Raw genomic sequence first — 12,854 nt, 5'->3', positions numbered from 1 at the left:
AAGAAAAGCAGATTTTCCACTCCAGTCTGTTGTTCACTGTTCCCCCCCACCCCAAAATTGGATACAATCATCTTATATAACAAATGTTGATGACTTCACAACAATAGTAGTGAAAACATGACGATTGGATTTACATATTTAGTTAGCCAGACTTGCTTTCTCCCAGCTACTTCCTTCCTTCCACAAGCTTGCACTGCTCTCAGGAGCCTTCCTTCCCAATGTGGTAAGGCAGGCAAAGGTTACCTGGATGTTTTCCAGGCACACAAATACCCTCTCTGCACAATACGAGAACAGGAGCTTTTAACCATGTAATTCCTTAGCTCAGCACAATACAATTTATCCCAAACACTGCTTACAGAATAAATCATAGAAGCATGAGGAGAGAGTAATTTCAGAGTATTTGGAAGTATATCTTTTGGAGAGGAAGAAAAATGTATTCCTCGTTGAAATTGAAAGGAAGGTTTTAGAAGTCCAACTGTGAAAAATGTGTAGTACTTGAAAAATGGTGAGGTTTGGAGAGTCATTGGTGTTTTTAAGGGATGGCTGGAGTACAGGCATACCCACAGGGATGGCACAGGGATAAAAAATGGGAGAGAGAGAAAACACAGCAACAGATGGGTAGGTAGGAGGCTGTATAGCACAGTGAGTCAACAGGAGATTTTACAAAGCAGGAGGGCAGTCTAGGCCAGATGCTTTTTAAGTTCCCATGGCATCAAGGGATACATTTAGCTCGGACAAGCTTTAATTTAAAACAGTAGGTAAGGAAGGCAGAAATACACAAATCAGCTTAATATTTGCCCCTCATAGGGATGGACAGAGGTCAGCTTGTTTTCAGTTCTGAAGTCTGATTAAAGATTTCATCTTCTGTATTTCCTGTTTCTGATATATTTGATGGCAGGTAAATAAGTCATACGTCTAGGACCACAGAGCAGCAAATAACGATAGAGCCAACAGTACCTCAAAAGGCACAGATGACACTGAAGGGTTGTGATGAATTGGAACTCCTCTACAAGGGTTGTATTTCACCAGACATACAATAAAAACCACCTGGGAGCCAGGGTCTCCTCAGCTGTACCCGGGCAGCTCCCTCCATCTCAGGGGGATTTCACAGGTGGAATGAGGACAGCATCTACCGCTGTAGAGGCTCAGCTGTGATGGTAACGCTGAGGGGCAGCAGCTGCAGAGACCTCAATCCTTGTCCTGCAAAATGAAGCCTCAGCAGTGCTGGGAAGCACTAGTATGTGGGACATCCTCACAGTTTCTTGTACAGCAACTACATTTTTCCCTGGCTTGTAAATCCAACTCTCCACCACAGATATGCTGCCTCTCCAATTCCTCTGCCATAATAATGACAGGAAAACTCAATTAATACTGTGAACAGTTTGGCTGTCTGCACAACAGGGTGCCAACAAAAAACAAAAACAACCCACAAACAAAAACCCAAGAACACCCGCCCTCCAAAGATAACTAACAACATTTGCTGCATAATGTAATTCAACACTTCTATCTGTAGGACCAATACAAGCCATGTTTATTAATGTTACACATTATGTCTTAAATTAGGATGTGAAAAGCTTGTTTTGCAGTGCTTTAATGTTAATGATTTAGTGTAAGTGTGGTACATACCCAGTTTATTTTGGTAAGAACCACATTACACATTCAATGTAAATTAAATATTCTCTCCAAGCTTCTTACTCAGGTAAGAACATAATAAAATGATAAAACTGCTGTACTCCCCTGTACATATCTGCTTCAGAGATTAGCAAGAGATAGTAATTTATCTTCCTCTGCAACACTTTGAATTTCTGTCAACATCATCATAAAATACATACCACAAAATACAAATAAGCATAACCACAAGCCTTTTTATGTGACATATTTTAAAGTGCTTTCAACATCAGTTGTATTTTTACTATAGCTGTTATTATTACTCCTGTGATCTGGAAGTACTCTAGGTACTGGAAGTAGAAACACTAGTTTAGAAAGGTTAAATATCAGCAAGATATTTCTCAGGATATTAGAGATAAGTGCACAAGTATGTAATACAAATATATGCCTACCCTCTAATTATATATATGTCTGTATATATGCATAAAAGTAATATTTAATAGCTACTCTGCACTTACTGTGAGAATTACACATCTGTAACCTTGGAGCCAAGGGCCCAGTGAACCCTATAAAAGCAACCACCATTATGTAAAATAAACTAAGTCACACTGAGAAGCAAGAAATAGCACAAGCATACCCTATACCAGGGGTCCTCAAACTACAGCCCATGGGCCGGATACGGCCCCCCAGGGTCCTCAATCCGGCCCCCGGTATTTACAGACACCCCCGCTGGGGGCTGGGGGGGAACCAAGCAGCCGCAGATGACTGCCTGCCACTGCATCCGCGCGCCGGCCCCCTGGATAAAAAGTTTGAGGACCCCTGACCTATACTAATAGCCCCACTATCACCAATGAGGAGGGAGGACAGGAGGGGGGAGAGGGGAGAGGGAAGGCCAAATCATTTAATCCAAGAGGACATTAAACAAAACAAAGGTCCATGACTTCAGGATGCAGGAGTTACAAGCTAGAGAAAAGCAGCCAAAACATTCTTTCTAAATCATCAGCACACACTTATCGGGAAATGGCATAAAATCTTTTTTCACAGACACTTTTCATTAGAAGGAAGTATCAAAATAGGCTCAGCACATCCTCTTCATCATCTTTTCCCTCCTCATCCAGGCAGGTGAGGAATCTCCTCACACCAAGCCACTGGACAGTGTTTCCTGCTCCACATGGTATGTGGCACTGTGTGTGTGTGTACAGGAAAGTCCTAAATGCCTTTTTTTTTTAAACCTTACATCATTGCCTGCCTCAGCTTCAAGGGGGGAACCAATCAGACATTCACAGTGAAAACAACAGGGATGATCCAAATTAAGATAAAGGGGAATAGCAGACAGACACAGCAGGGAGCTTAAATTCAGCAGCACAGTATGGGACGAAGAATGTCCTTCATATACAAAATTAAGTAAAAGACCACAAAGTATTTCAACTTCAATGGGGTTTTCCTGGGGAAAGCATTACCTAAACACAGGCTTTACTTCATTCTAAAGCTGACTATAATGATGGTACATCTGCTGCTGGTGGAAATACCACTCTCTGTCCCTCCTTGAAGAAATGGCCAAGACATTAAGTTTTGGGTAACAAACCAAATCAAATGAGAAGCAACAGCATTAAGTTGTAAGAATAACTTATTAAAAGCATCAATTGGCTACTGACTCCATTTACCATCTGGAATATTGCTACTACTAAAAATATCCAGGTGTCAACACTGCAGCAGCCCCAATGCAGTATGCCATTGTTGATGCTGGAGAGGACAACTGTTTCCATAGGACAACAGCTCAGGTGGCCAGCCACATATAGGCTTCTGGTATGCTCCTGGAGAGAAGGAAGGACAATTCTCAAATACCTAGAATTTAGTATAATGTATAATTAAAGAAAAGAAACACTCTGCTACTGTATTCTGGCAATGTTAATCTATACTTCTTCCCTCAGTTCCCCAAGGTGGCTATTTTGACGATGTGGTTACCAAACAAACCATTCCACATACACTGTCACTAACACTGAATGTTTTATCCCAAAATGAAAATGAAGTTATGTTTTCTAAACACTGGTTCTATATAAAGTGTAAACATACATTTGCTCGGGAATGTTAAATATTTTTAGAAAAATGTCTCATCTCATTTCATCTTTTACTCTATGGATGGAAGAGCAAGGTACTTCAGGGTGTACTTTCTCTGCTGGGAGCACTAATAGCAGAAGTTCAGATTTCATGCACAGCTTCCTCCTGGTCCACTGAAGATGCTACTACCTCTGTTCTGTTCCCTGGCTAGCAAGCACAGACAGCCCCAGGTCACTTGTCAGACACAGTATCAGATCACCTGCAGGAATTCCTGTGGCAGAATTTAAAATACACACACAAAATCACAAAACTCCCTACGTAGTGAGGTTGCCTAGCATACCTTAAGAACAAACCCTGTATTTTATTGTTGGCTCAAGAAAACTGTGAACTAGTCATTCGGTACGTATTAAAAATATGTTGAACACAACAGGTTCCAAAAAGCAGCCATTCAGTCGGGTATGGAACTAGGCTTTCCATAGGGAACAAAAGTCGCACTGCAAGTCATGTGCAGTACATTTGGTGCAATACACTGCCATTGAGTGCTGCTTCGGTAACAAAGTCAAAGGATATTTTATTTGGAAAGACTAGCAACTTACAAAAAATTGTAGCTGCTTCATACAGACCTTGATTGTCTAGAACCCTTCTCTTCCACCATCTTCCCAGAACCACCAGGAGGTAAAAAGGGAAGAGTTGAAGCTTATATTAAACCATGTGGATTACTAAAACCACAAGATGTGGTTCTGCTTCAAGTAAAAATAATCCATTAGAAAAATCTGATTTACATACATATCCTAATCTAGATATATTTCGAAGTGATTAACGTGCTCCATCCTTTGTCAACGCTCCTGCTGTTACAATACCTGAAGTAGCAATAGGCAAAACAGGTATCTGATGCACATAAACCACTATATAAAAGAGGTCAGAAAACCTTTCTTATAGAAATAAAAGGCACCTTTAAAATAGCCTTTCATCTATACAAACCGATTATACACTTTACATACCACATAATGAAAACAAGGTGGGGTAAGTTTCATTATAGTGTAGTTATCATAGGGATATGAACAAAACACTGAAAAATCATTGTACACATAGCAAGTATATCACTATAAATGGGGAAAAGTCACACTTTCTACCTCCTTTTTTTTCGGATGTGTAAAATGAATGTTTTCATTGAGATGATGGTAAAGGAGTTAAGACAGAAATTTCTAAAAATATTTTACAAATAACAATCACTGATACAACTTATCTCAGAAAGGCAAGCTTCTTGTCTTTGCTGACCTCAACAATACAACGTTGAATACCACTGTATAAATGAAAATATTTTAATTTTATTGCATTTAAATAAAATTATAGCTATTAACACAGCTATGATGTATATAACCAATATAACCACATACATGGTAGCCCATTGTTGCACGTTTCACAGATACACAAGTTATAAACGATGTACCCATTCACTTTTTTCTTTTTCTCAGCACAGATGGCATTTCAAGAGGAATTTTGTGCCACAGCTAACACAAACCACAAAGAAATTACTCTTATTGAATATTGCCTGCTGTTGAAGAGTGTTTTGAAATTACACTCCATTTTTTAAGGGAACTGAAGAGCTGAGAACAAGTCATGCATTCACATCAATGGCTAATAGATAAAGCAGCAATACTGACTGAATACAGCTCTTCAAGAACCAGTGCCTAACGGTCGCTGCAGATTAAGGACACATTTTTCCTCTGTACCACATTGGAGGAATTCATTGAAATTTGCTTGGTAATGAGATCACTGTCCATTGGCAACTTCCATCACAGATAAAAGTATTTAGCCTTTTGTCTTGGCTACCAGTGAAAGAAGATTTTAAAGAGAAGTTGTTATACTTCTATAGATGAAGACAAATCTTTCTCAGCAGTGTTTTGAATAAGGGGCTTTGTAGAGAAATGGAAAACTTATTTATATGTATGTGTATATATATGTATACATGCACAAGCAAAATTTTCTTTTGAAAATAATAATCACCTAAACTAATTACAGAATCCAACGTCAGGCAATAGGACAACTTAACATCACCACATTTAATAGCATAATCAGATTTTCATGCTTTTATTTTTCACTGAAATTTCATGTCCTGGGAATAGCATTGCAAGTCCACAGTTAAAAAAACAGACAATAACATTGGCCAAAACTCCAGATGGCTGAAGGCACCAGCTGGTATTAGAAGTTCACTCTCTTAATATTAATACTAATGCACACATCAGAAGACAGGGTTAAAGCTGAAAATTATGGAGACCCAGGAACAATGTACTAAGAGACGTCTGTGTGATGATCAGTTGCTACAAAAAGCCCCACCAAACAGGAAGCCACTTATTCATGAGAAGTAAGCTTTATCTGTATTCTTGCTAGAGCCATCACTCTTAAACCACATTCAGCTCTCACAGGATCAAGCATAGTAAATCAGGCTCAAAGACCACAACCACACGTAGCTGCCATTATGCCAAATTGTGTGAAAATCACTATCAAATGCAAAACATTACGAGTAAAGAACATAAAAAGCACTTTGTTTTATTCATGAGATTAATGTTCTCTCTGCTTTGAACATTACTGGGGAAAAAAAAAATACCTCAAGAGTAATGTTAACTCATCCAAAATTCACACTTTTAACAAGAATATTATGTTGCCAAAACCCTGCTGGATAGGCCAGACAGCCTACCTAAGGCGGATGACAAAAGAATAAATTGTGCTAGTCATATAACTGGTGCCTCTACAAGCTGCCAACTGAGTGAACACAATCAGCTGGGGACGTTACACCTTTTTCAACAAATGATCCTATCCAACGCATGACTGTGACTCTCTGGCAGTGGGGACTGCTGAATGCTAATGCCCGAGTCTGTACCACCCAGATGTGCAATCATCTTATTTATAGCAAGCTCAAGCAGCCCTACGGTCAGCCACCCTTTGAATGGGACAGCCCTACTAACCGTGCCCTCTGTTCCCCAGCACCCTTAAGACTTGATCCATCTCACCACTCGAAAAGTGATTTTCCAACAGTTTGCAAGGCGTCACGAATACTGTCATATGTCTCAGCATCGTGAGAAGCTGGTTCAGCTATCATGGCAACAAACACTACGCACACCCAGGCAAGTAATCTGGAAGATGACATTCCGGTTAAATGAGCGCAGTGACTTTTGGAGTTCTGGTTTGGCTCTGCATTAGCTACCTGCAGAGGTTTTATTTGCTATTTATGCTTTTCAAACAAGTTTCTGCTACACTGCTTTTGCATGCTGCTGGCAGATCAAAGGCATCCTAGAGCTTAAAGCATATATACAGTCCTTCTAGAACACAAAGAAAATGTAGTATTAGAAAACAGCATCAAGAAATATATAGTTTTTTACTTCAAAAAGTGCTAACAGGCTGATTCTGATTGCTTTCTGGATAAACTTCTTTTTCCTATTAATGGATCCTAGAAGGTACCACACCTTTTTGCAGCAGATGATGACAAGTAGTTTACCATCAATATTAAACATAATCAAGCTCTAATGACTGCTTGGGTGAAATCCAATCAAGCTGCACACATATTTAACTACAGAGGTCTAGCAAAACAAAGCAACAAATTACTACTTCAATAACTAGCCTGCATGGGTATTTGGAGAAGCTGCTTTTTAACACATGGTATTGCCAACTACCAACATTTTTACAGAAGCCCTGAAATATGGGAATGACTCTGGCAGTAATTCTCATTACATGAAAAACAACTGTTTCCAACTATCATGGATGCACAGAAAATGAACCTTAAGAAATGGGAGTGCTCAACCTACAGTATGGTGAAAAAACCTCACACCTCAATGAAGTGCTTTTCTGGTAGAAGGAGAGCTAAAGAGCTCGAAAGCTCACAGAGCTACAGTCAGTAAATCTGAAGCTCAGCCTGGTTTCTTGGCCTTTTGTTTTCATCAAATTTGACTGAAAAGCCTCAGCATCCAACAAACAGCTGATGCCCTCTGAAATTGCCCCATCAATCCCCTCCGTCAAAATTGTGGGAGATACAGAAAAGGACCTCCCCTAAGAAGAACTGAGGAGCCTTCTAAAACAGATGGAGAAGAGTAACAGAAGATAACCTCTGAATAAGCACCACCTCTGGATAAACACAAAAGCATAACTTGATTGTCAGGTTCTTCCCTCTGCAAGCAGATTGGGAAGACCTCCAAGTGAGGATAACATCCTTAAGCAGATACTGCTTTTGATCTTGAAGTCAGGCTCCTGGAGAGTTTGGGCAACGAAAATATGCAAATGCTTCCATTGCAATGCATGGTGCATAATCAATCATGCCCAGCAGGCCTTACAGATCAGCAATGTACTCTCTAATCAGAAAGCCGCCCAGAGTTATGTTCCTGGAGAGACCAGGCAAGAAAATAATTTAGTGATGAAAATGCACTACTGCCTATACTGTTTCTTTAAAATGATGGTCAGAAAACATGGCTGCAATTCATTTTGCCCCAGTTTCTGTAGCTATTCTAGAAGCACCTAAAGAAACAATGGGGGAGAGAATTCCTAGAGATATTTACTTTCTTTCAATTATTTCATATATTCTTCCATTAAATTATAAACTAATTAGTAAGTGAAGTACAGGTACATGAATAAAAAGTAATTTCACAGTATTGAGCAATTTTTTTTTTATATTAAAGCAACAGAAGACAGCAAAATCCAATATATTATTGTTATGGCAAAAGTCAGTGCTTCATAGCAGTGAACCAGATGAGCCCAGGAACCAGAAGGCTTTATTGCACAATAGCTATTTTCACACTATATGAAGTGCTTAAGCAGCTGAGGTTTAGCTTTGGCTTGCCCTTTAAGAGCACAAACTTGATACAGAAAAAGTTAGGCAGTTTGAAAGCTTTTATTTCTTTCTTTTTTTCAGGGAATATAGGGTACAGGAGGACTGGGGAAAGGAGAATGATGTGGCCAGGGGATAATACAAATTCCACAATATTTTGAGATCATCTAGCAAAAGGTTAACAAAAGCAAAACTAATCAAACACTCCCACCCATCAGAGGGGTAGGAGCAATGCCTGCCTAGTTCCTTCTTTAATTCTCTTAACCTTTTGGATTTTTCCAGCTACTCCTTCCTGAGACACCTGAAAGGATACCACTTCTGACACTAATGCATAGAAGTTTTGAAGGGTTTCCAGCTACAGCTGGTCAAAACATTTCTGTCTAGAAGGACTTTTAACACCATCACCATGTCCAGACATTTATTCTCACACTTTACTCAAAAAAAGGAAACTTCACCCCTTGCTCTCCATTCCCCACCCTTCCATCCTCATCCTCTGAGGTGCAGAAGCCATTCTCCACTGTGTCACCTGCACTGGTTCCCTACATCATGACTCACAACCGCTGTATCAGCAGCCTGGGCTGCTTCATATCTTCCTCGTTGACTTGCTTTGGGAAGAAGTGTGCATTATGATAAAAATTGATGAAAATACAAATAAGCAAAAAGGCTCCGTTAAATCCCACACTGCTGCCTACCAGGGATATCATCTTTGATTACATTTGACCTATAGAGATGTAACTGCCTGAAACACTGGTAGATCTGTGCTTGCTTCTGCCCACAAGACAAGACAATTAGTCCCTCAGTGACACCACTCTCTGTTTAGAAAATGACCTTTCACTACCCAGATCCTAGCGATCTGGGCTGTGTTTGATCACTCATGTTTGAACTGGAAGTCAATCTAAAGCGAATTCTCCTCTGTTGTACAGAGAACATCTCAATTCTCTGAGATAATTGCAGTTTATAGTCCAGTGGTCAGACCCCTTCCTCCAAGACCGCAGTCCTTCATGCACCAAAACGACCAATAGATTTAAACTTTAAAGGGGAAATAAGGAATTCAAATTTCCTTATTATACTAAATAATTCATCTATTCAAGCTGAGCAGTTTCATTTATGCTTATATGAGTTTCAGAAGTAGGAAAGCTATTTAAATCATATAAATTTTGTTTAAAATGACCAAATAGAGAAATCTGAAAAGGGAAAGACTTGATGTTATTCATCTCCCATTCCATTTTTGCATTCCAAAACATTTTTTTTTTAAATTCAGCAAGAAAAAGTCATGGTCTCTAAGCACGTAACAGAGAGAAAAGTCTGCAGTATTTTTGCAAGATGAAATAGAAAATGTAAACAATTAACTTTAAAATTGGATTTAATGTCAATACTAAAAATATTCTACATGCAATAAAATATTGAGTTCAGATCTGCCACATTTAGCCTCACATTATTACTTTAAAGAGCTGCCCCATGAAGCACCTTGAATATGTCAGGACTTTGATGGTAAAGACAACCTCCTTTGTACACTGAAGACCCCAGTTCAGGTCCTTGCTCCAAATGCAAAAGAACATGAACCCACACCTTCCATGCTCCGGACAAGTGCGTAACTGTCGGGCTCTCAATTAGTATGGATCTGCCCCTTCTCTCCAGATATCATTGAAAAACAAAACTCTAAAGCATCATTGTTTTCCATTAGTTTCTCATTCTCCTGTGCACACACCTAAGACAGCCACCAGCCTGTCCCTGCTCTACAGTTCCATCTACTGTAATTTCAGCGCCACCTGACCACCTATCACCTGAAACACCAGGGACTCAGTCAAGATATTTTCACACTTCTAAAATTTCATAGTCTATAAGTGATAATGAAAGCCCTGTGGCTGACTGCCTCAGAAGCAACATTTATTATGCCAGTGTTTTCTGAATCGTTAAGTATTTTGGATACTGCCTGACAAAGACCTTCATTCTTATTCACTAAGATCCCTAAAAACGTATAAAATGGGATGGATCTTGTTTCATTTTGTGGTCGAGGTGAAGTATACTTATCCATGTTACCAGCTCTTTTGCAGACACAACAGAGCTCTTATGGAGATACTCATATGCCCTTGTTAATAAGGATTCTGCAGTATGGTAAACTTCTGTCTCAAAATCACTTGCATATTGTCCTGGGTTTAGTGAGATACTGCAAAATTTATCATTACCCTTTACTTTAGCATCTGAAGTGAGGTGGGTAACCATGTCATTTCCACTAAGGTTTTCAAACTAAATAAATAGCAAGCTTAATTTCCATAGCATTTTTCTATGTCAAAACCATAGCTGGAAGTTTTTTTGCAAGGAGGACGTATGTAGCAATAAGAAACTGAACATATTAAACACCTTATTTCTCCCATGCTTTTGTAAACATCATCTGATTAATTCAAGATGACTTTCCGCAAATGGATACAATAAAACTGCAAAGGTGGATGGATGTTCTCATCAGAGGAGAGGACAGTCAATTCAACAGGTCCTGCCAGGAGGTAACGGGAGGAGTAATTCACCTCTGGGGAACATGCAACTCCATCAGTGCAGTCCTAGACAGAAGACTGGAAGGGGTTTATAAAGAGGCAGGAGACTGTCAAATGTGTGGACTCTTACCTTTCAGAGAATATGACTTAAAGAGATCAAACTGTGCTGAAGAGGAAGAGAGACTGGGCATTCCCTCCATTACAACAACAAGGATTTATGAGAATCTCCAAGCAAAGGTTTTAGTCCATTGTGGCCCAGTAATTCACCTCACATTAAAAATGAAACTTAAGCTTGTCTGCAGAACTGTAGCAAGACTGGCCAAGATGTTTATGAGGCTATTGAATTTAAACTCCAGGTTTGTTTTCTACTTCATTCTCAAATTCTGCTAACGCAGCACTAAACCCGCATGTCTGAAAACACGCGACAATCTAATACGATCAATTCTGTGTTTCCCAACAAAATACAGAAAAAAAGAACAATTTTAGAAGACACCTTCACACATGAACTTATTTCCTATCTTCTTAAGTATCTTGTGCTCAACAAGTGGTGTCACAATTAGTCTTAAGAAGGTATTGAAGATGTTTATTCATCCTCTTTTCCACCTTTTTTGGGAAAAAATATCCATCCCTCCAAGGAAGGATGATTTTGCAGCTACAGAAAAAGGGAGCTTGACTACTTCTTCAAGTAGATTATCTGCATGAAGCAACACAAAAAGGCACTTGAAACCTTCACCTTAGCTGTCTGCATTGTAAAATGGAAATGTTAACATATGGTTTGAACAGGAGGTTGGACTAGGTGACTTCCTGAGGTCTCTGCTGACCTGAATTTTCTGATGATCCTATTTGCTTTGAGACACATAAGAGTGAACAAGAAGGGCACTCAGCTATTACAGGGTTGCTTACTGGTGAAAATCTCAAGTAAGTATCCTAACATTTGCAAGATTTTAATGCACAGCTTTTTACTAGGTATATATGGGGGGAAAAAAACCCAACCTGTCAAAATGCTCGCGAACTTTGTGGTTTTCACAAGTGTCATCTATGAGAGACAAAGGAAAACAATCGTCATCCTGTTCTGGATGATATGGCAGAACCTGCTGGTTATGTTGGTTATTATAAAGAAAACAAACCAGTAACAAACAAAACATCCAGTTTTACTACATATTTTTTTAAGTGGCACTATAAACTTGGAAGGTGTTTCACGGAATATTATGTGCAAGTGAATTTACCAGGCAGATTAAGAAAATACATTTGCAGATAGACTGATGGCAACAGAAAATCATGAACAACAAAAAGAAAAAACACTTTTCATCTGGCAACACAGAATACCAAATTTGTTGTCAGTTTTTCACCATTGATAGAAGTGAGTCTGTTCAGCATTACTGGGTGTTTTTCTTTTATACTAATGTATTTCCTAGAGGAATCATTCCCTTTCTCTCTCAAAGCAGCGATGCCCTTTCCCAAAGTCCAAGGTTCTAGACTCTGTATTTTGAAGCCCCTTCTCTTTAAATCACTAATCAGTATGAAATTCTCAGTTTCTCCTTCTCTTACTATCATTTCACTTAAATATCAAGAAGAAAAAAAAAACCTCAGAAATAATCCTTCAATTTCCTGCTGTGACATAATGTCAAGTCGCAGATTAAAGAACAATTATTTTTTTCAAAATTAGTTTGAAGTGTAACTGTGCAGATGCGAATGCTTAAGACAAACACTTATGTGCACTCACAACAGATCCTCTAGGAATAACAAATTAAAAAGCAATACCAAATCCTCAAATCTCCATTTTATATAAATTTGATTTCCCAGCATTGGCCTTCCCTCACCACTTTTTTCTGTTAATTCATTTCATAGAGCACATGACCCAGCTGTGTACCTATACAGGGATG

At 39.1% G+C, this 12,854-nt stretch overlaps 1 protein-coding gene across 1 annotated transcript in view; it reads right to left on the bottom strand.

Annotated features, from left to right (window-relative positions):
* Nucleotides 1-12,854, bottom strand: part of ZNF704 (zinc finger protein 704) — a 106,566-nt gene that overhangs the window by 62,667 nt on the left and 31,045 nt on the right. The gene's annotated exons all lie outside the window — the stretch shown is intronic.

The sequence above is a fragment of the Falco punctatus genome (assembly GCF_963210335.1).
Source record: "Falco punctatus genome assembly, chromosome: 3".
NCBI lineage: Eukaryota > Metazoa > Chordata > Aves > Falconiformes > Falconidae > Falco > Falco punctatus.
Note: the sequence above shows the minus strand (reverse complement) of the source record. Positions and strands in the feature narration are given on the sequence as shown.